General features: G+C 43.1%; 1 protein-coding gene across 3 annotated transcripts in view; it reads right to left on the reverse strand.

The window, feature by feature from the left end:
* Positions 1-5,467: 5,467 nt before the first annotated feature.
* Positions 5,468-22,324, reverse strand: part of Utp25 (UTP25 small subunit processome component) — an 89,020-nt gene continuing 72,163 nt past the window's right edge. For all 3 annotated transcript variants that reach the window (XR_008218131.1, XR_008218130.1, XR_008218129.1), the window contains 3 exons: positions 21,790-21,913; positions 10,453-10,719; positions 5,468-5,804 (listed from right to left, as the gene is read on the reverse strand). The gene's annotated coding sequence lies outside the window, so the exon portion shown is untranslated. The remainder of the gene's footprint in view (positions 5,805-10,452; positions 10,720-21,789; positions 21,914-22,324) is intronic.

Genomic DNA, 22,324 nt, shown 5'->3' on the forward strand with positions numbered 1-22,324 from the left:
TTCTCTACTTGTGACACACAAGAAGCAGAGGCACAAACAAGAAGGGACCGGGGACAAAATACCATTAAGGACCTGTCTCCAGTTACCTACTTGCTCCAACTAGATCTCACTACCTGAAGTTCTCAGAACATCCCAAGATAGTCCCACCAAGCTGAGCACTAAACATGTAACACATGAGTCTATGGGAGACATTTCATATTCACTCTGTATAAGATCTGTGCGACCCATCTTGCTGAACTCTTTAAGAAAGAAGAGAGCAGCCAGAAAGAAGCTGTTGGATAGAAAAGGCTTAAATGGTGACTAACAAGGTGCTCTTTAGACATCCATCCCAACACGAACAACCTTCAAATTCTTCCAAGAACTTTCCTCTCAGCATACTTCATAGAAGTTTCCTTAGAGACAACCAAAAGAATTATCTACAACAATGAAAATAGTCTGTACTTGTAGCCACATAGTAGCCAGGAGCCATTGGTGAATGAACACTTGAAATGTAGCTGGAACAAATGAAATAAAAAAGGAACTTAGTTTTATTTAATTTTATTAAATGAAAAAGCCACATATAAATAGTATGTTATTCAAGATTCTCTAGAAGAACAGAATAGATTGATGTGTATGTATATATCTATCTGTGGATTGATGGATAGATAGATGATAGATAGATAGATAGATAGATAGATAGATAGATAGATAGATAGATATAGATAAATGGATAGAAAATAGGTAGGTATATAGACAGACAGAGAGACAGACAGACAGATAATTAAAGAGAATTGTGGTGATATATTGTGTACCTTAATAAAATTTGCCTGAAGATCAGAGACCAGAACAAGCCACTAGATTAAACATAGAGGCCAGGCAGTGGTGGCACACACCTTTAATCCTAGCACTTGGGAGGCAGAGATCCATCTAGATCTCTTTGAGTTCAAAGCCACCCCGGACTACATGAGATTGACAGGAAATGATATGGCTGGGCAGAGAAAAGTATGTAAGGCTGAGGAGTCCTAGAGTTAAGAGGTGGCTTGTTCCTTGATTTCTCTGATCTTTCAGCATTCACCCCAATATCTGGTCTGTGTGTGTGTATGTGTGTGTGTGTGTGTGTATGTGTGTGTGTGTGTGTGTGTGTGTGTGTGTGTGTGTGTGTGTGTGTGTGTTTTATTAAAAGACTATTTAACATTCGAGCTACAGAGGATTCATTAGATTAGCTTATATGATAGGGGCTGGGTAGTTCAACAACTGCTGTCTATGCACTGTAGAAGCTGAGAAGCTAGTAGCTGCTCAGTTCACAGAGCTAGAGGCCTCAGCAGTCCCACCCTGCTGCCAAAAGCCTGAAAAGTTCCTGGAGAGTCACTGGTATTTAGTCCACATTGGAAGACCAGAGACACTGGAGGCTGATGCTGAGGGAGGTTGCAGTAGAGAGAGGTGCACTCAGTCAGGAAGACGGGCAAGCGGACAAACAACACTGTTTTCTTAGACCTCTTCATATCTGGATCATCTTTTGAAAGGGGCTGCATCTTCTAAAGGAATATCTTCCCCGGTGGGTTATTCTTTTTGGAAACACCCTCACAGACACATCCAAAAGTGTGTCTCTTAGTTGATTCTTGATCCAGTCAAGTTGGCAATCAAGGCTAGCCACCACAATTAATGTACACTTTATTCTACAGTGTAGTCACAAAGCAACATAAATGCCATTGTAGTATTCAGACATGCTTCCAAAGGTTGTTTAGGTGGAACTGGTAGAAAGAGAGCAGTAATAATTTCCCATGTGTGGCAGTGCTACCTGGTGACTTAGTACCCAAGGATTAATGCTGTGTGGAGGTAAAGATTGGGAAAGAAAAGAAAAATTAAATTAAATTAGAATAATTATTTCTTTCCTTCTGTTGCCTCTAGGAAGTGTTTGTGTCAAGAATTGTCACCATTCTATAGACAGCACAGTAATAACCAAAATGAAGCATGGAACATTCTAGAATTATTTTATTAATTTAGATAAAATGGTAGTTTTTTTTTTTCAGTTAGTTTTCTGTTTTGTTTTGAGGCAGGGTCATGCTGTGTATCTAAAAGCAGCCTAGAACCCACTCATCAACCCAGGCTGGTCTCGAATGCTCAATCCTCCTGCCTCAGCCTCCTGAATGATGGGATGATAGATTTGGACATCACACTCGGTTTAAAATGATAGTCTTTCTTCTAGCCCAGTGTAGTTGTAGCAGCACCACACAGGCTCTATCAAAGAAAGATGAGCTAGCTCAGGAAGTTACTTGCTACCCTCCGTTCCCTTCCGTTCTGCCTTCCAAGCCTTTCGTGCAGACAGAAGGACCACCCACACTGCTCCTCCTGTTCCGCTGTAAACATGGTGTTATTCCTGTACAATCTTGGTTACAATGTTCTCATGGCTCAAGGAAGTGATTGCTGTTGGATAACTGCAGAGCAGAACACTGCAGGTTGGTTTGTCTGTCTGTCCTTTAGTTTGCTTTCCCCGTGCTAGTGACAGTGTGGCACTAAGCCACAACCGTGGCCTCTACACTGTAGCTTTCTGAGAGAATAGCCCAGCATGGTCTATCCTGTGAGCGTGGAAGCATGAACAGAACTTCTAGACCAATTTAACACAAAGTAATCAAGAAGCACATGCTTAGTAGGATATAGGCTCCAGCAGCTAAATGTTCTTATTCATAACAAAGTACATTATCTTGTTCTAGGCAGGATATTTAAAGATTTTTCCCACAGCTGAATGTTTCTATGATAATGACAAGTGACATTTATATAATGATTTTCACTGAAAGGCCAAAAAAATGTACCATCAACCTTTAAAAATCATATAAATACGTCACCCACAGTAAATGTAGCCGTCTATCACACAGTATGCAAGAATCAACTTTTAGAAGCCCCCAAGAGCATATGTATAGAAAGGAAATTGAATTCTATGCCTAAAATAAATTGTTAGATGAGAAAAAATTATCTGTTATTATGGAACATTCATTCTCTTTGGTTTATGTAACTACCGTGTGTGGGTCTCTCTTCATGAAGGTCATAGAAAGCAAGAAGAGCTTATTGTTTGTATCCAACACAAAATGTGAACCATTATTCTTTATATGAAAATAGATATTTGGGGGTTGGAGAGATGGCTCAGCAGTTAAGAACATTTACTGCTCTTGTGAAAAGACTGGAGATTGGTTCCCAGCACCTACATCAAGCAACTCACAACCTCCTGTAATTCCAGCTGTAGGGAATCTAATGCCCTCTTCTGGACTCCACAGGCACCTGTCCTCACACATGTATAAACTTACAGGCGCGCGCACGCATGCATACACACACATACACACACACACACACACACACACACACACAGACACACACACACACACACACACACACGCATAATTTTTAAGTCATTAACAGTTGGATGCTCAGTGTATTTTAATATTTGTTTTTGTGCCTATGTAGGCATACATGTTTGTATCATGGGGCACATACATGCCTGTGTGTCTTCAGAGAACAACCTGGAGCGATGGTCCTCAACTTCTACCTTGTCAGAGGCAGTGTCTCTCTTGCTGTTTGTTGGGATTATAGTCATGTGCCACATCATCTGGCTTTTACATGACTTCCAGGGATCCAGACTCAGGTTGTCAGGCTTGAGTGGCAAGTCTTGAATCTCTCCAACCCTCAATATAGTTTTGCTAAAAGATTGAATGAATCATAAAAGCCCAGGATACCACGGACCCGTCACATTAGTATTTATTAAACTTTAATGTGGATACTGCACAACAATCAGATAAAATAGTTGTTGAAATTGTAATAAAGAAGGGCCTGGAGAGATGGCTCATCAGTTAAGAGCACTGGCTGCTCTTCCAGAGGATCCAGGTTCAATTCCCAGCACCCACATGGCAGCTCACAACTATCTGTAACTCCAGTTCCAGGGGATCTGGCACCCTCACATATACATGCAGGCAAAACCCCAGTGCACATATCCTTCCCCTCTTTCCCACTCACCAAACTTCATGTCCTTGCTCTGCCTCTCTTGCAAAAAAGAAAGAAAGAAAAAGAAAAGAAAAAGGGAAGAAAGAAAGAAAAGAAAGGAATCAAAATAAAACAAAAATAAGATTAAAAAAAACAATCTAGGGGGAAAGTGGGTAGCACAGAAAAAACATGAAGTTCGTTTTTGTGCTGGCCAGCTCCTCCTCCTGGGCATGGACCCTGCCCTGGAGTATGGCTGATGTACCCACACTCTGCTCTCCTAACATGTAAACCAGTGCCTTTTATTTCAAGGGAAGACAACCTATTACAGGACTGTGGAACTTCCTAAGGACTCAAAGACTCAATTTACACAATCTTATGGTTGGAGTCTCCTCTATAAGATCAGGATTTGAATGTTTGGTACCCAGATAGGGATACTTTGTGGAAACTTGGGAGAGGGGAACCAAGCTGTCGGTTACCAGAGCATGATTCTTGGCAGTGTATGTCCATTCCCACCTCTCTCTCTTTCTCCTCCCTCCTTTCCTCTCTCTTCCCTCTCCTTCCCTCTCTCAGCTCCCTCTCCTTCCTAGTTGGCCATGTAGCTTCTCCTCTACCACATACCCTACAGCCATGGTGTCCTGACCTGACAGAGACAAAATAAACCTCTTCTAAGCTGTGTCAAGCATTTTCATCACAGTGTTATGGAAATAAAACACAGAAATGCAATTTCAGAATTTTAAATTATGTGCTAAGACTTGGAAGTGAATTGTGAGACACTTAAGCAAAATTTATTTTCAATAACTGTGGTAAGTTTTCACATCATGAAAATGCTCACTAAATTTAAGAAATGCTACAAAACCTTATTTTAAAAAATGACACTTAGGGGCTAGGGAGATAGTTCAGTGGGTAAAATGATTGCTATGTAAGGTGTGGACCTGAGTTCAAATCTCCAGAATCACAAAAAGTCAGATACAGTAGCACCTATCTACTCTAGTCCCAGTGCCCTCACAGTGAAATGGGAGGTGCAGACAGGAGAGTCCCCAGATGCTTTGGGGTGGGCTAGCCTGACATACGCAGTGGCAAATAATAAGAGACCCTGTCTCAAGTCAAATCAAGATTGACACCAGAGTTTGCCCTATAACCTCCACATGCACTGTGGTATATGTATGACTGCATTCATACACAGGAACACACAGACACAGACATACAGACCACACACACACACATTTTGAGAAATCATAAATGTCATTTTCTAGTGAGTACTCAAGTAATCTAGTGAGTACTCAAGTAATATGTAATCCCAAAATTACATATTTGGTTTAGCTTTTAATAGAAAAGGTGACAAACAAAGCAATAGATACTGCTATAACAGGCGTGTGTGTGTGTGTGTGTGTGTGTGTGTGTGTGTGTGTGTGTGTGTGTAGGGTTTGTAAATGTGAGCCAACACTCATGGATAGCCTGCGGCAAGGGGGCACGTTATGGCAAAGTGTGCATGGAGGGGCTCACTGAAAGAAAAGAGAACTCTAAGAACGAGGAAGATTTATTGAAATTTAAAATATGATGTTGAAACAAATCATTCCTTAGAAGGGATGGAAGTGGTGCCAACACTCCGGGAAACAGTTTGGCAGTTTCATAAAAAGTTAAACACTCCACCTACCATATAATCTTGTCATTCTTTGTGTAGACATTTAGCCAAGAAAAAGCATATGCCCATGCAGAGACTGGTGCATGAGTATTCAGAGCTGCGGTGTTTGAGATTGTCCCACATGCTCACCAAGTGACTGAGCTGTGTTCACACAGTGGAACCACTTCCTAGAACGAACTGCCGGCACAGCCAGCATGATGGCACCGCAGCATACCTATGCTAAGAGAAATAAAACAGGGAGAAAAACAAGTAACTTCATAATTCCCCTTAAAAAGGGCTAAAACACAAATTACATAATCCACAGCGACAGAGTCATTAGTGGTCACCTGGTGGGCACAGGAGAGAGGTCACTAAAGGACAGACGTGTTTGGGGGAAAGTGTGTGGTGGCTTGGATGAGAATGGTCCCCACAGGTGCTTATGTTTGAATGCTTGGTCACCAGGAAGTGAGACTGAAGGGTTAGGAGGTGTGGCCTTGTTGGAGGAGGTGTGTCACTGGGCAGTGGGCTTTAAGGTTCCAAAAGCGCATGCGAAGCCCAGTCTCTCCCTCTCCTTCCCTCCCCCTCCCCCTCCGCCTGCTGCCTATGGATCAGGATCTAAAGCTCTCCACCCCACACTTGCCTGCCTGCTGCCATGCTCCTCACCATGATAATAATGGATTAAACCTCTAAAACTTTAAGCAGGGGCCGAATTACATGCTTTCTTTTGTAGGAGTTACCTTGTCATAGTGTCTCTTCACAGCAGTAAGTAACTAAGACAGAAGTTGGTACCAGTGGTACACTGGGGTGTTTCTGTGACAGGCCTGACCGTGTTGTCTGGGGGAGGATTGTGGAAGGACTTTGGAACACTGGGCTAGCACAGTCATTGAGTGTTGAGAGCTCAGTGGGCTGTTCTGTAGGTGCTTGGAAGATAGGAATGTTGAGAACAGACCAGACAATGGAGGCCTGCCTTGTGAAGGTTCAGAGGGAAGCAGACTATCAGGCCATTTGTGTGAAGAATCTGCAGTGTCTGGTCAGCTGGGGCTGAAGAATCGGCTGTGATTAGGAAGTGACCAGCACCATTGAGGTGAAGTCTTCTGGGAAGTGTTTCCTGAGAGTCAGGTGTGGTCCAGAGGTGCCCAAGGTTGTACCTCACACTAGCAGTGGAACTTGCTGGTCTGAGAGTCACCCTGGTGGTGCTGGTTTTGAAGGCATGAAGGGGTCATGGAAAACAGCTGAGGCTTAGCATTGTGCAGCAGGACTGGAGTTCCTGAAGAGTGCCCAGGAGAGGCTATTGGTGAAAGTGCAGCCCAGCTGCAGCAAGAGACCCTGGCAATTTGGGGTGCCAGTACCATGAATAACCACCAAAAATAGCAGTAGCCATGGAGTGGAGCCAAGCAGAGCCTGGAAGACAAGCTGTGTGTGCTGCAGAGGGCAGAGTGTAGACGAGACCCAAGCCCCTCGAAGCCCAGAGATGGTGCGTGGATCCCAGACAACGGACACTGAGTACTTTACACAGTTGGGTTTGGTTTTGCTTTGACTGTGACTGTGTTCTGCTTCTTTCCTCTTGAAGTCAGAAAGTATTTAACTTACTTTTGATTTTATCGGAGCCCACAGCCGAGAGACTTAGGATTTTAAAAGAGACTGAACTTTTTAAAGGGGTGAATTTGTAAGACCTGTGGGACTTTTTAAGATTGAAAATATTTTTATAATGTGAAAATACTTATATATTGTGTCAATATAAATGTGTGATCTTGAGGATGAACAAGAAAGGAAAGGTTGTGGCTTAACAGTGTTGTGTTTGTGTGTCAAGTTGGCAAAGGGTCAGTTGTGGTTTTATGTTAACATGGCACAAGCTAGAGTCATCAAAGAGGGAACCTCAGCTGAGAAAATGTCTGCATAAGATCCGTTTGTAGGCAAGTCTGTAGGTCATTTTCTTAATCAGTGAATGATGGGGGAAGGCCCAGCCCATTATGAGTGGTGCCACCCCTAGGCTAGTGGTTCTGGGTTCTATAAGAAAGCAGGCTGAGCAAGCAGCAAGCAACATTCCTCCATGGTCTCTGCATCAGCTCCTGTCTCCAGGCTCCTGTCCTGCTTGAGTCTCTGTCCTGACTTCTTTTGATGATGAAAATGCTATGGCAGGGTAAGTGAAATAAACCCTTTCCTCCTCAAGTTGCTTTGGTCATTGTATTTCCACATAGCAATAGTAATCCTAAAACAGTGTGTTATGTTTGGTTGGTTTATGGTTTTTGGGTTTTGTGGTATTATTATTGTTTTGACTTTTTGAGACATTTTGTAGAAGGCACAGCTTATAGATAGCACTAGAGAAACCAGAACTGTCAGACATGCAGGCTTTTCTCTTCAATGAAAGGGATGCCTGTTTTCCATCCAGAAGGCTGTGAATGGGAGTGTTAGTACCTGGTGACATCTGCTATTCTGTAAAGCCAGCCTTCATCAAGTCCCCCAGGATTCTGAGCATTGTCTCTCAGTCAATAGAACCTATCTCTATGCTCATTATGAAACCTTCCTACATAGGCCCTTATCCTGAGCACTGTTTGTCTGTGGTAAAGGTCACAGGTGCTTTGCTAAGAGATGTGCTTGATAAGGGAGTTTCGATGTAGCCTTACCTAAAGTTTTGTTGTGATAATTGTCATGTGGAAACTTCCCCCAAAGGTTTACTGCATTTAAATGTGTAAGAAAAATAAACTGCTTGGAGAGTTTTTGACCCAACACTGGCGAAGTCGTGCTGATCTGAGTTTCATTTTTACCTCATGCGGATTGTTTCTCTGCCAGTTCTGATGCTTGCAGAGATCCCCACAAAGTTTTCGGGTAATGTACTCCAGCATAGAACTCACTATGTAGCCCAGACTGGCCTGGGACTGTTAACCTTCCTCCCTCAGTCTCTTGAGTCCTGAAACTGAGGCCTGTGCTTCCACACCTACGTGCTTAAACATGTAACCTTGATTGTGGCAGTGGTTCATGGGTGTAAACCTCTTTTAAACATATCAAATCACATACTTAAATAAATGCAAATTATTTTTAATTTTGCTTCAATAAACTAGCTGTTCTTAAAAATGAAAGAAGAGGCCAGGTGTAGTGGCACACGCCTTTAGTCCCAGCACTAAGGAGGCAGAGGCAGGTGGATCTCTGTGAGTTCAAGGGCAGCCTGTTCTACAGAGCAAGTTCCATGCCAGCCAGGGCCACATAGTGAGACCCTGTCTCAAAAAGAATGAGGAAAGAAAGGAAGGAAGGAAGAAACCAGTATTCCTAATTGCCTTAGTTCCCTCAACTTGACAATATTCTTTATAATGACCATATTTTCCCAATGCATATTATAAGAAATATATAATATACATTTTGTGTGTGTATGTGTATGTGTATGTGTGTGTGTGTGTGTGTGTGTCTGAAATGGCCAGCACCTACACTAACCTAGTTGATCAGTTCTCAGCTTACGCAAGAAATCAGTCGGAGGACTGGGTAAGAACTCTGCCATATTGCATAGACTAGAGAATGTGCCTCCCTTCTTCTGCCTTAGTACTGATACTGATCTGAGCCATCTCTGACTTCTCCACTGTGCAAAGGGCTCCCAGTAGTGCATACCTCTCCCCACCTGCAGTTCTAGGCCTACCGTGATCTCTCATTAGTGACCACAGCCCTCCACTCAGAGAATGAAAACACAGTCAAAGACCTAGGACAGAACATCCCAGGTGGGATGGACCTGGAGTTTCACTAAGATCAGTATGTGTAGTGTGCCTACTCCAGTTAATAAGATTCTAGGCTGCAATTTTACATACCTATTATCTATCACAAAGCAAACAGTGATTCTACTCATCTCTGCCCTGGAAGGAAACACCTGGAGTGAACTCAGCAGCAAGATGTTTCCAATTATATTCTATGAGGAAAAAAAAGGTTAAAATGCTGATATTTAGTCTGAAAAAGAAATGACTCAAGGATTCTATGATAATTGCTTTTCGAATAATGGCTGTCAGATAAAAAGGGGTCAGGGTCTGTGTGGTCACAGGGTTAGAGACCAAACCAGTTGGTAGCTGGTGTATACAGCAGATCTGGACTCCTTGTAAGTGCCGGAACCCAGACGGGTACTGTTAGAAGTAGTATCTTTTGGGACAGTGTATATAATAATTGGAGGCTTTATCACAATAAACTAGATTGTGCTAATACTCTCTACTCTGCCTGTATTGGAACAGACTTCTAACAGACATAGTCAAGAAAGCATTCGGTGGATGGCAGATTTGGGAAGTAGCCACACTTACTTCTCACTTTACTTGGTGGGGGGGTATGAGTGTGTGTTTTCAGCTCCCCAACTCATGCCTCATTTATCCTTTTAATCTATCCAAATGTAACACACTTCTTGTCTCCTAATGGTCACAAAGTGAAGTGAAGAGCAATCAATGTCTGTCTGGGACTTTCTACCTCTAACTCTGGTTCTAAGACAAGCTAGAATTGGCCTCCATCTTGAAAAGGCTTGCAAGAATAAAGGAGCAGGACCGTGGAAAATGAAATGTGTTTCAAGGTTGTAAGGGCTAGATGAGGGGCGACTGTTCCCTAAATCTTGTGAGGTGTTTAGAAATGGCATAGTCAATGTGATGATCCGGGCAGAAGGCTGTAGGGTGGAGTATAGAACTGGCTGAACCCTGAGGAGAAGATGCTGTGGTAATCCAAAAGTAAGAGAGGAAAGCATGGGCAGAGGAAGCAACATGAGATGGGAGGAAGGGGCATGTGAGAGGAGCTTTGATAACACTGCTGGATGTTATAGCTTGACCAGTTTGGGGAGCTACTTGTCCTACTCCAGCCACATGACTCTGAAAGGGACTGATGTTCCCATGTGTCTGCCCATTAGCCCTGATATCATGAAGAACACAGCTAACCTTTAGAAAGATTACCAACATCTCTCCAAGAAACCCAGTCAGGCTAGCAGGTGAGGAGGCGGCCGTGGTAACACCAGGTGCCATGCTCCCTTTGATGCAGTCTCTCAGTTTGCATTTGCACTAAGAACTTCCAGGCACAAGTTCTTAACCTTTGCCAAGTAGGCCATCCAAACAGGAAGTGAAGCCAGGTGCCCCCTTCAGTGGGTTAAGCATGTAGGTCTTCTCCATAAACTCCTGTGTTAGAATGGCCATGTGTTTTCTTTGCTCCTGAAATAAAATGTTTTAATTTTATTTAATCAGATGTTTCTTAAATATAAGCAAGGTCAAATTCAAAATAATGATTAAATAGCACAATTCTAATAGTCATAGCCAAATCATCATCATGTATCTAAATATTCTTTTATGCACAGGTATTTCTCAAAGTGTGGTCCTTAAAACTGCCTCTAGCTGGGCAGTGGTAGTGCACACCTTTAATCCCAGCACTTAAGGAGGCAAAAGCAGGCAGATTTCTGAGAGTTTAAGGCCAGCCTGGTCTACAATGTGAGTTCCAGGACAGCCAAGGCTACACAGAGAAACCCTGTCTTGAAAAACCAAACCAAGTAAAACAAAACAATGCCTCTGTACAAAATTTTCCAAATTCATAGAAAATGAATTAGAACCTCTGGAGCGGAGACTTGAGGATCCATGTTTTAAAGATGGTCAGCTGTTAACAATGGGAAGGGAACACGAGCTTTGTTTTCAAAATATAATTGGAAAAAAATGTGTGGCATAAAAAGCATAACCTTCATAATGACTCTTGTACAGCTTAAGCTTAGGTCCCTCTCCATAAAGACCCATTTTAAGGGCCATAACCCTGGTGTTGGGAATCAGAGACAGGTGTATCCCAGGAACTCCATGGCCAGCTGGGCTAGCCAAAAAGGTGAGCTTCGGGTTCAGCAAGAGACACGTGCACACTCACCACATGTGAAAATATTAAAGTAATAACTGAAAGTAGGACATAATAAAGACATTTGTGAAAATATATGTTCTAAAAGAAAAGAAACCACCTTCCTTTGTATCCTTTCTCGGTAGTTGTTCAGTAACTATCTCTTTCCAACACAGTAAGGAACCCTAGAGGAAAGGCAGATTTTAGGAAACAGGTGCTCAGTGTACAAGAGAAACCCTTGGGAGCCTAACAGTGATAAAGGAAGAACCAGGGTCACCTGTTAATAGACACCGAGCACGGAAGGCAGAGTTCTGTGGCCAATCAGGAAGCTCCACAAGGAAGACTAGGCGGACATACCTGCATTTAGATGCTGAGTAGTGATAGACACAGAAGAAAAGTTTTAAAAGTTATATTTTAGATTTATTATTTCCTATGTATGAGTGTTTTGCCTGCATTGTGTATGTGCACTACGTTTGTGACTGCAGAGGTCAGAAAAGGGGAATCTAACTGCTTGGAACCAGAGTTCTGAATGTCTGTGAGCCACCAAGTGTGTCCTGGGAACTGAACCTGGGGCTGTTAACCACTGAGCCATGTCTCCAGCACCTCTAAGAATTTTTTTTAAAAGAAAAGTACAAGACAATGATCCACTTCTGTTTGCAAGAAAGGAAACGCAGTCATGGCTTACAACACTGAGCTCTGGAAAGCGCTCACTTTGTCATCTGATTGTGAATACTGAATAATGACCTAACAAAGACACAGTTCAGTGTTTCGAGGAGGATAACTCTGTGTGTGTGTGTGTGTGTGTGTGTGTGTGTGTGTGTGTGTGTGTGTGTGTGTGTGCATGTTTGGTAGAGGATAAGCCAACCCCACCACAAGTAAAATAGATTATGACTAAAACTGAAAATTCACATAGTAATTACAAGTAAGTTATAATGTAAATACCAACACGACCAGGTGAGCAAGGGGTATGGTGGCCCTTGGAAGAAAGAAAATAGGGCTAGAAGAACAGAATGATGTTATGTATCTGTACAGCAAATCTTGCTTTTTTTAAACTCTGTGTATATGTGACTTTGATTCTTCTTAAAAAGCGGGGATCTGTTAGCCTGAGTGAAAGAAATGCACAAGCTGAGATATCTTACACTTGGTGTGTCAAAATTTGTACTCTCAAAATGCAAAACCAAGACAACACTAGAAAGGCATGAGAGGTTTATATGGTTGGTGATCAAACCCCCTGTGAGGGAAAGGAAATAAGCCCTCCACACTCTGTGCAGGGCTGGCCTTGTGAGGAAGAAGTAGTAGTAACAGGGCCTCTGACTATTATATAACTGAGAGAGTTCCGCTAGTCTGTTACAAAGCTCCAGAACAAAGATGGAGAAATGACCAGACCCTCCCCACCATCCCACAACCCCCTTCCTCTGTCTTTATCTTGGTCTCTGCCTAGAGAGAGCATTTCCTGTCTTGTCCATGTCTGCAAGTCCTCCAGCAGCCCATGGTGCACACTGTCTCCCTTCGTGAGAGGGAAAGTAAAGGAAGAGCTCAGCAGAGTGAGCCGCAGCACCCTTCTCCACCATGGATCAGAGAGCACACCCGGCAGCCACTGTCTTCCTCTTGTACTCTCCATTCCAGATTTTACCCACACTGAGCTCTTACTGGACCTCTCCATTTCCTGCCTGGTGGCTTGGCCAAGCCTACATTTGTTGGAAGCCTGAGCCCTTGACTCAGACTAGAGTGGCTTCTCTCATCCATACCCCCGTCACATGAAAACTGACATGGTTCCAAGAGGTCTGCTAGTAGCATAGGCCTGTAATCACAGCAGCTCAGGAGGCCAAGGTAGGAAGACTACTGGTTAGAGACTACTCTAGGCTATGAAATGAGTTCGGGGCCTGCACAGACAACTTAGTAAGACCTTGTCCCATCTCCCCCTCCCCCCCCCCCCACACACACACGCCCCACCAAAAAAATAAATACAAGTCAAAAGGGGGCTGGAGATAGAGCCTAACAGCACAGCATGCCTGGTATGCATGAGGTCCTGGATTTAATTTTTAAGCACTGTGTTGAGCTGGAGTCCAGTGCCTCTTTCATGCTGGCTGCATTCTGACGATCATTTCAGTCACACACCACGGCTGTAACAGCAGGGCCACAGGACCCGATAGATTTCTAGGTCAACCTGGTTCTTGCATGCAAGTTTATTCAAAATGGCTGAGCATTCTCCTGGCTTTTATGCAGTCACTTGACTAAATGACAATTGGTCACCCTGGAAAGCTTCAGAAATCTCTACTGTGTCTATTTTCTGGGAATCTATTCACATTTTTAATCAGTAGGTTTGGAGTCTGAACAATGGTTTCATTTCCATTTAGTTTAGGGATTGAGGCAACTGCACACAGCTTTCTGCTCACACTTGCTTCCTTTCATAGACAAAGTACCTCTCTCTTCCTTCTCTGTCTCCCCCGCTCCCCACCCAGAGGAGCCATACTACTTGACTTCCACAGCTCCCTTTTGGATCAAGTCCCCTTGGCAGACCCTACAATTCAACAATATGATGCTTGTGAGTTTTTTCCCCTCAGGCTCTGGCAGTTAGGGGTCAATAGGTGGCCTTTTTTTGCTTCAGAACCGTTATCTCATTGCTCCTGATGAGCATAACTCTGTGATGTAACCTCCTACCATCAGCCCCAGCTGACAAAGGAGAGAACATCTGATGTCCCTAGCTGTGCCAGGGTTCTAAGTCACACATCCCTTAAATTCTGGTAAAGAATGTGGCTTTCAGACCCTCTGTTCTGCTGAACTTATTCCCACGGCCCATCTCCCTCAGCTTTGAGCTGCCCTGCCACCATCTGTCTTAATCCTTCAGGCATTTCTACCATGCCTAGTGTGGACAGTCCCTCCCTATGGGTTTCTGAAAGCCACCCCTGAGCCGTGTCCCTGAATCAAAGAAGCCCTGCTTATTTAGCCTTATTTTCTAGTCTCATTGGTCAAGCTCCCTGGTCCCTGCTAGCACATTCTAGCTAGTTCTTGCAGCTGCTCTGGGGCATGATCTTTCTTCATTTTGCGGGGACTTATTTCTGTCTGTTTAGGGAGGTTGTTAGTTGTTGTATTCTAGGCTGGCCTGGAATTTGTGTCAATCCTCCTGTCTCAACAGATGTGAGTCACCACGCCTGGATTTTTTCCCCCAAGTATAACATGTCTCTAACTGGGCATCTAGGATTTAAGTCAAGAAAGCAGCTTTCTTAGTGGGGGTAGCACCTCTTGTCTTGTTGGAGAAAGGACTCTGATCTTCCCACACTGAGGACCTGATGTTAGGTCCTAAAAGATGAAGTCAGCTACTGCAGCAGACCAGACTCCTCAGTTCTCTTCATGAGGTCCTTCTTACCACAGTAATTCTCTAAAAGTTCTGTCCATGAACCTACTTAGTTACATACCTTTTATAAAAAGAAAATTCCTTTAAATATAAAAAAATCTGTTAGGCTCAGCAATGGTCATTGTAAAGGGTACAGACATATTCTGTGTTGATCAAGGTTTTTCCAGTTCCCTACACGCCGTTGCCTACCGTCATCACACACTGCAGCTGACACGTTCAGATCTGGAAGGAAGATCTCCATCTCCCTTCCTTGGCAATTTATACTACAACTCTGAGAAAAGCAGAGTATGTTGGTGCCAAGCGTTCCCTCCCCTCCTCTACTGATTTTCACAGCTCTCTAGCAAATATGCATATAAATAGAAGACCTACAAATAAGATGTTTTGCCATAGAAATAATGAACCAAAAGCACCCCACTGTGCAGTCACAGGGGATCCTGACAATCTGTCTTCCAAATGTGTGCAGAGTGTTCTAAGTCAAGAATAAAATATTAGAACAGCTTTACTCTGTATTATTGGCTCTGCCTCCAAGGACTTAAATTGCACCTTGCTTTTCGGTGACAGGGACCTAACGACAACAGTAGACCACATGCTTCCTACTGGCCGGAATCCCTCTACTGTTATGAGCCCTGGGCCTTGTGGAGATAGGCTCTGAAGTTTCATTTGAAGTTGGACATAGTACTGTCACTTATTGACTGACCTAGGTCAGATTCTCTCTCTACTTCTCATGGGCATTCTTAAATCCACAGCACCAACAAGGAGGTAAATGCTCAGAGAGGCAGACTCACTCTCTTGAAGGCAGCCTCACTGACTTTTGTGATCATAATTTCAATTCATTGCCAACACCAACTTGGCCTGCTCATTTCTCCCTGAGTTTTGTCCTGATGGGAATGAGCTTTCCCAAGGCCAGCAACAAATCAGTTACAGTTTCTCTTTTCATTTACCACATTTTTGGGGAGGGGAGCATTGAGACAAGATCGCACCATGCAGCCCAGACTGCCCTGAAACATCCATCTGACTCAGCTTCCAACGTGCTGGGATTAAAAGTATTAAAAGCACTACAGGTTCTACCTCTTAAATACACAGGTGAAAAGTGAAGAGGTAGGAGAAAAAAAGGAAAATCAGTTACAGCTGAAGATTTTCATCTGGTGAATGGATGCCCTCATTGTAGAAGGTAGCAATATGACTGGACATAGAGATCAAAGTGGCACATTTGCTGATTATAAACAGACATAAGGGCAAAGAAAAACAACAAGGCTGAACTGGGCTGAAATGATTCTGAGTGGTAACTTGAATCTGTAGGAAGAAATAATAAAGTACAAGAAAGTTAACAAGAGCTATTAATATCTTTTAAAAAAGATTATTTATTATGTGTATAGCATTCTGCCTGCATGTGTCCCTGCATGCCAGAAGAGGACACTAGATCTCATTATAGATGGCTGTGAGCCACCATGCGTTGCTGGGAATTAAACTCAATACCTCTGGAAGAGCAGCTAGTGCTCTTAACCTCTGAGCCAGATCTCCTGTCCTAAAAGCTATTAATCTCTTAACGCATTCATTTTTAGGGGAATATGTGCATCTGCTTGTCTGTATGAACACTACACACATGCAGTGCACACAGAAGCCTGAAGAGGGCACCACATTCCCTGAAACTGGAGTTACAGGTGGTTATGCGTCACCTGACATAGATGCTGGGAACCAAACCCAGGTTCTCTGCTAGAACAGCAAATGCTCTTAACCTCTGAGCCATCTCTCTAGTCCCTTTACAGTTACATTTATTCTTACATGCCATTATTCTCAGGTTCTATAGACATAAAATTATATAGAGTAATATATCGCTGGGCACGTATTAGAACAATATAGGAATAACATTTCCATATCTCATTGAAATAGTTACTATAAATATGAAGATGATTATGATAAGTATGGTAAGCAGTAAAGCAACCACTAAATATAGATAATAGGTAGATTAGAGAAGTGCATCGATAACTAGAGAGAGAAATATCAAATCAAATAAAAACAAGTATCATTAAGAAATATGTTCATTAGAGAATATCCCTGCAGAAGAAAGCAGGACAGAATGAGTAAGGAGTCAGAAAGGTCATGTGACCTACAAAGGCAAAGCTAAAATGACATGAATCCAGGCATAGTGTCCACATTTCACATCAGAGATCAAACCAAAATGTCAAATAGTCACATTTGTTTATATGTGACACATAATCTGTATAGTTAGCTGTAATAATATATATTCATACTACCAAATAAGTCAATAACATTAAATGTAAATGGGTAACAAATAAAATAGACAAAGATGAGATATAAAATTAGACAAGGATGAGATATAAAAGCAAGATATGGACTAGTGAGATGGCTCAGCAGGGGATGATACTTGTTGACAAGTCTGCGACCTGAGTTTGATTCCAGGAGCCCAGATGGTGGGAGGAGAGAACCAACTCCTGAAAGTTGTCCTCTGACCACCACATGTGTGCTGTGGCATGCACACACACACACACATAACACCACACCATATACACCATGACACACACACCACACCACACACACCACGACACACACACCGCACCACACACACTGCACCACACACACCACACCACACACACCGCACCACACACACCACGACACACATACCACGACACACACACCACGACACACACACTGCACCACACACACTGCACCACACACACCACGACACACACCACACCACACCACACACATGACACACACACCGCACCACACACACTGCACCACACACACGACACACACACCACGACACACACCACGACACACATACCGCACCACACACACCACGACATACACGACACACACACCGCACCACACACACCGCACCACACACACCACGACACACACACCGCGACACACACACCGCACCACACACACCGCACCATACACACCACGACATACACGACACACACACCACGACACACACACCGCACCACACACACCGCGACACACACACCGCGACACACACACCACGATACACACACCACACCACACACACCACGACACACACACCGCACCACACCACACACACCATGACACACACACTGCACCACACACACTGCAGCACACATACCACAAACCCATACATCACTGATGGGGGAATGTCTGTACACTGTGAAAATATGTTGCTCTGACTGAGAAATAAAGCTGTTTGGCCTATGGCAAGGCAGCTTAGACACAGGCAGAAAATCCAGGAGAGAGACAGGAAGAAGACAGGGAGACGCCAGCGAGCCGCGCAAGGAGCAACATGTAATGGACGCAGGTAAAGCCACAGAACATGTGGTGACACATAGATTAATAGTTATGGGCTAATTTAAGATATAGAGCTAGCTAGCTAAAAGATTGCGCCATGGCCATGCAGTTATAATTAATATAAGCCTCTGTGTGTTTACTTGGGGGACTCAAGTGGGAGAGGTGGGACACAAAATCGTCTGGCTACACATCACACCATACACACCACAAACACACACATACCACACACACACCCCACACAAACACATCACACTAGAGAAAGTGGTTCAAGAAAAAATAGTGAATCTGGGTAGACCTATGCTCTAGTTTTCTTCTCTGTTGCTATGATAAAATGCTGACCAAAAGCATCTTGAGGAGGAAAGGGTTTATTTCACTTACACATTCCAATCACAGTCCATCATTGCAGGAAATCAGAGCAGGAACCACGCATAAGTACTGCTCACTGGTCTGCTCCCCATGGCTTGCTCAGCCTGCTCTCTTATACAATCCAGGACCACCTGCCCAGGGGAGGCACTGCCCACAGAGATATAGACACTCCCATATCAATCATTAATCAAGAAAATGCCCCAACAGGCTGGTCTACATGTCGATCTGATGGAGGCAATTCCTCAAACGAGGTTCCCTTTTCCTAGCTATCTCTAGTTTGTGTGAAGTTGACAAATATTAACTGGTACAGTTTATAACATGGTAAGAGAATGATTATTAAAAAAAGAAAAAAGAAAAAGCTGCTTGCAAAGAAAAGCCTGTCAGTGATCTTTAATGAAACACTTAAAGATGAATTAAGATTCAGTCTTCATAAACACTTCCAAAAAGAAGATGGAATTATTTCCAGCTTATTCTATGAGACCAGTAATATTATCTTGCTATTAAAATAACCTAAGAACACCATTAGAGAAATATAGACCAGTATGAATTTAGATGAATGAAATCTAGCGGCATATATAAATGATATTCCTGTAAAAATGATAAGCCAAGTTTCAAGTGCTTTTCTACTTTAAAAATGCACAGAATAGCAGGAATAAAAGGTTATTTCCTGTCTTAGGGTTTCTATTGTTGTGAAGAGACACCATGACCATGACAACTCTTATAAAGGAAAAACATTTAATTGGGACTGGCTTACAGTTTCAGAGGCTTAGTTCATTATTGTCATGGTGGGAAGCATGGCAGTGTGCAGGCAGATATGGTGCTGGAGAAGGAGCTGAGAGTCCTACATCTTGACTTGTAGGCAACAGGAAGTGGTCTGTCTTACTGTGGGTGGCTTGAGAGTATATGAGACCTCAAAGCTTGCCTCCATAGTGACACACTTCCTCCAACAAGACCACACCTGCTCCAACAAGATCATATCTCCACTCCTTTTGGAGGCCATTTTCTTTCAAACCACCATATTCCTGGCCCCTAAAGGCTTGTAGCCATATCATAATGCAAAAATGCATTCAGTCCAACTTCAAAAGTCCCCATAGTCTGTAATGGTCTCAAACTTAATTAAGTCTAAAGTTCAAAGTCTCTTCTGGGATTCATATGAAATCTCTTAACTGTAATCCTCTGTAAAATTAAAATTAAAAAAGCAGATCACATACTTCCAACATATAATGGCACAGGATATACATTAATGTTGTGCCCAGATCCCGACCCCCAGAGAGACCACCAAAGACGAGCATGCCAGAATGCAAAAGCAAGGTTTAATTCTGGATATACAAGCGTAGGCAGGGACTTCATCCAATACATCCAACGCAGTGGAGTCTGGAGGAAGTGCCCACCTATCTGCAAGCTCAGTTTTTAAAGGGAAAAATCACAAGGTTACATCATTTAAGGGTGCTAGTACGGGTACAATTCTGATTGGCTCGCTTCTAGGGGCTTTCTAGAAATCATGGCTTAATTTTACTTCTAAGGGGGTGGTTGCCCGCTGCCATTGCTCATTGGCTGCCCTCAGGTAGGGACATTTTTATGGTCAGTTACCCTGGAAACCAGGGTTGGAACATTCTATAGTCTGGCAGTCATTACCTCATGACTACCTTGTGACTCTGTACTTTTACACTTCCTGGTTTCTGGAATCTGAACTGACTGGTTTCAGTAACTAATGGCCTATTCCTAGAAGGAGAAATCTTAGGCCTTAGTTTTTGGGTGAAAGCATTTTGGTCTTATTTCTAAGATGGCTCATTTTGGTCTCACATTACCATTCCAAAGTGTAGGGAAGGGAGCATAGTGAGAAAATGCATGATCAAAGCAAGACTAAAAACCAACTGGGCAAACTCCAAACTCTGCATCTCCAAGTCTAATGTTAACACACTCTTCAGATCTCAAACTCCTTTCAGCTTTGTTGACTGCAACACACTTCTCTTTCTTGGGCTGGTTCCATTCCCTGTTAGCAGCTTTCCTCAGCAGGTATCCCATGACTCTGGAATCTCTAGCATCTTGGGGTCTCCAAAGCAATTCAGGCTTCAACTTCATAGCTTCACACAATGGCCTCTATGGGTCTCCATTCAGGGACACTCCTGACACATGCTTGGCCTCAGCGGCTATCCTTAGTCACAGAAGAAGGTTCCAAAACCCCTTTCTTCTATCCTTGACTCTAAAGCCAGAACCACGTGGCCAAAGCTGCCAAGTTCTTCTGCTTACTGGGGCTGGAACATGGACCCCTGTTTAATTACATCTTCACCAGCTTTCTGTCCTTCACTGCCTAATCTTGGCTGTCCTGAAACTGGATCTGTAGGCCAGGCTGGCCTCAAACTCAGAGATCTGCCAGCCTCTGCCTCGAGTGTTGGGATTAAAGGTGTGCACCACCACACCCAGCTCTAAGCTTTTCAATTTCTTTTCACAAGTTGGAAACATAGCTGGGTGGGATCTGGCCCTGAGGTCACCACTCCCTTTATTCCATTTCTTAATTTGTTTATCTCCTTGAACACAGGACTTACCTCCATTCCACTTCCTGGTGCTTCTTTTTTCCTCAAATATTTTTCCTTGCTGAGCTTGCTCCTTTTCATCATAAATCTTCATTAGAGTTAACACTAGTAACCACACAACAGAGTCTATACTAGGCTGTTTTAAGATTTCCTCTGATAATGAAATTAATCCAAAACTCTTCACTTTAGCCTCAGGCAAACTTTTCAGGCAAAAAGGAGCCACATTCTTCACCAAAATATCAGAAGACCAGTCTCTAGGCCACATACTAAAATTCTTCTCCTCTGAAACCCCTTGAGCCAGCCCCAAACAGTTCATTATCAGCATCATTGTCTTCCATGTTCCTACTAGTGTGGCCCATCAAGCAGTGCTTAAAGCATTCTACTGCTTTCCTAACCCAAAGTAACGAAGTCCAAATTCCTCCAAAGAAAAACATGGTCAGGCCTATCACAGCAATACCCCAGTCCCTGGTACCAACTTCTATCTTAGTTAGGGTTTCCATTGCTGTGAAGAGACATCATGACCACAGAAACTCTTATAAAGGAAAACCATTTAATTGGGGTAGCTTACATTTTCAGAGGTTCAGTCATTAACATCATGGTGCAATGGTGGTGCTGGAGACATGGTGCTGGAGAAATAACTGAGTGTCCTACATCTTGGCTTACAGGGAACAGAAAGTGGTGTGTCTTACTGGGTGTAGCTTGAGAATATATGAGACCTCAAAGCCCGCCTCACAATGACACATTTCCTCCAACAAGACCACACCTACTCCAACAAAAGAGGCAATACTTCTCATTAGTGCCACTCCCTTTGGAGGCCATTTTCTTTCAAACTACCACATTTCCTCAACCTGATAAAAGGTAAAACTTACATAGAAAGCATCATCCTTAATGGCAAAAGATGGGATGCCCCAAGAGAGGGATAAACCATCCTTGCAACTGCTATTCAGCATTGTGTGACAGTTTCCAGCCATGGTGATGAAGCAAAAACATCCTCTGGAAATAAAAAAGAAAAGCTTCATTACAGAGAACTTGACGAAGTCTTAAAGAGTTCACAAAAAACAAAAACAAAAACAAACAAAAAACAAACCCTAGTACTAATAAATAGTTCAGCAAGGTTACTGGATATAAGATCTATACACAAAAATTATATTTCTGCACACCTCTAGTAAATCATGAAAAAATTTTAATTCCATCTGGGGCTGGAGAAATGGTTCCTTTGGTAAAGTACGAGGTCCCACATTTGATTCCTACAACCTGTGTAAAAGCTTGGCAGAGGCATGTGCTCCCTAGTGCTGGAGAGGCAGAAATCAAATGATCTCTAAGGCTTGCAAGCCAAGCCAATCAGCTCCAGGTTCAGGGAAAAACTCTTGTCTCAAAAACTAAGGTGATTGAGAAATAACCCAA

The sequence above is a fragment of the Peromyscus californicus genome, unplaced genomic scaffold (assembly GCF_007827085.1).
Source record: "Peromyscus californicus insignis strain IS unplaced genomic scaffold, ASM782708v3 Scaffold_14__1_contigs__length_90479793_seg_2, whole genome shotgun sequence".
In the NCBI taxonomy this organism is placed as follows: Eukaryota; Metazoa; Chordata; class Mammalia; order Rodentia; family Cricetidae; genus Peromyscus; species Peromyscus californicus.